We start from the raw sequence: 1,640 nt of genomic DNA on the forward strand, positions 1-1,640 counted from the left end.
TGTGTGTTTATGGATCGTGAGTATGTGTGTTTATGGTTCGTGTGTGTGTGTTTATGGTTCGTGTGTGTGTTTGTGTGTGTTTATGGTTCGTGTGTGTGTGTGTTTATGGTTCGTGTGTGTGTGTGTGTGTTTATGGTTCGTGTGTGTGTGTGTGTTTATGGTTCGTGTGTGTGTGTGTTTATGGTTCGTGTGTGTGTGTGTGTTTATGGTTCGTGTGTGTGCGTTTATGGTCGTGTGTGTGTTTATGGTTCGGGTGTGTGTGTGTTTATGGTTCGTGTGTGTGTTTGTGTCTGTTTATGGTTCGTGTGTGTGTGTGTTTATGGTTCGTGTGTGTTTGTGTGGTTATGGTTCGTGTGTGTGTGTGTGTGTGTGTGTGTGTGTGTTTATGGTTCGTGAGTATGTGTGTTTATGGTTCGTGTGTGTGTGTGTTTATGGTTCGTGTGTGTGTTTGTGTGTGTTTATGGTTCGTGTGTGTGTGTGTTTTTGGTTCGTGTGTGTTTGTGTGTGTGTGTGGTTATGGTTTGTGTGTGTGTGTGTGTTTATGGTTAGTGCGTGTGTGTGTTTATGGTTCGTGTGTGTGTGTGTGTTTATGGTTCGTGTGTGTGTGTTTATGGTTCGTGTGTGTGTGTGTGTTTATGGTTCGTGTGTGTGTGTGTGTGTGTTTATGGTTCGTGTGTGTGTGTGTGTGTTTATGGTTCGTGTATGTGTGTGTGTTTATGGTTCGTGTGTGTGTGTGTGTGTGCTTATAGTTCGTGTGTGTGTGTGTGTGTGTTTATGGTTCGTGTGTGTGTGTATGTTTATGGTTCGTGTGTGTGTGTGTTTATGGTTCGTGTGTGTGTGTATGTGGGTATGTGTGTGTTTATGGTTCGTGTGTGTGTTTGTGTGTGTTTGTGTGTGTTTATGGTTCGTGTGTATGTGTGTAAAATGGACTGTGATCGTGCATTTCTGTGTGTGTGTGAGTATGATTGTGTTTGTGTTTTGTGTGTATGTGTGTGAAACGGATTGCAATCGTGCATTTCAGTGTGTGTATGTGTGTTCGTGTGTGTGATTATGAGTATGTATGTATTTGTGTGTATGTGTATGAAACGTATTGCAATCGTGCATTTCTGTGTACGCGTGTGTGTGTGTTTATGTGTGTGTATGATGTTTCTGTGTATATGTATGAGTGCGTATGCTCATTTGTATCAGTTTACATGCACATGCAGTGACTAAAAGAGAAGACATATTTATGCAAGAGAAACATCAACAAAACACTATTGATACTAATGTGTAGGCAAAATACTCGCTATTGAAAAGATTCCTTTAGATCTTCTCTTTACTCCTTTCTCCCTCGTCAAATTGCATTGCACGAAACCCTTGGCTACTAATTATACCCGGGGGAAAAAGAGTAAAAAAAAAAAAGTAAAAAAAAGAAAAAAAAGAAAAAAAGTAAAAAAAAAAAGTAAAAAAAAAAAAAAAAAGTAAAAAAAAAAAAAAAAAAAAAGTTCACTTGAAAAGGACCGAAATAAAGTCAGTATTTGAAATGCTTCTTTCGCTCGTTATGTATTACATTGGCTGCGTAAAATTGTCCGCTTTTGGAACCGATTCTTATATTTCTTTTTTTCTGTTTGGTTCTTTCATTAAGTATTCTTTTGCCTGTT

The sequence above is a fragment of the Penaeus vannamei genome, chromosome 1 (genome assembly GCF_042767895.1).
Source record: "Penaeus vannamei isolate JL-2024 chromosome 1, ASM4276789v1, whole genome shotgun sequence".
NCBI classification, from domain to species: Eukaryota; Metazoa; Arthropoda; class Malacostraca; order Decapoda; family Penaeidae; genus Penaeus; species Penaeus vannamei.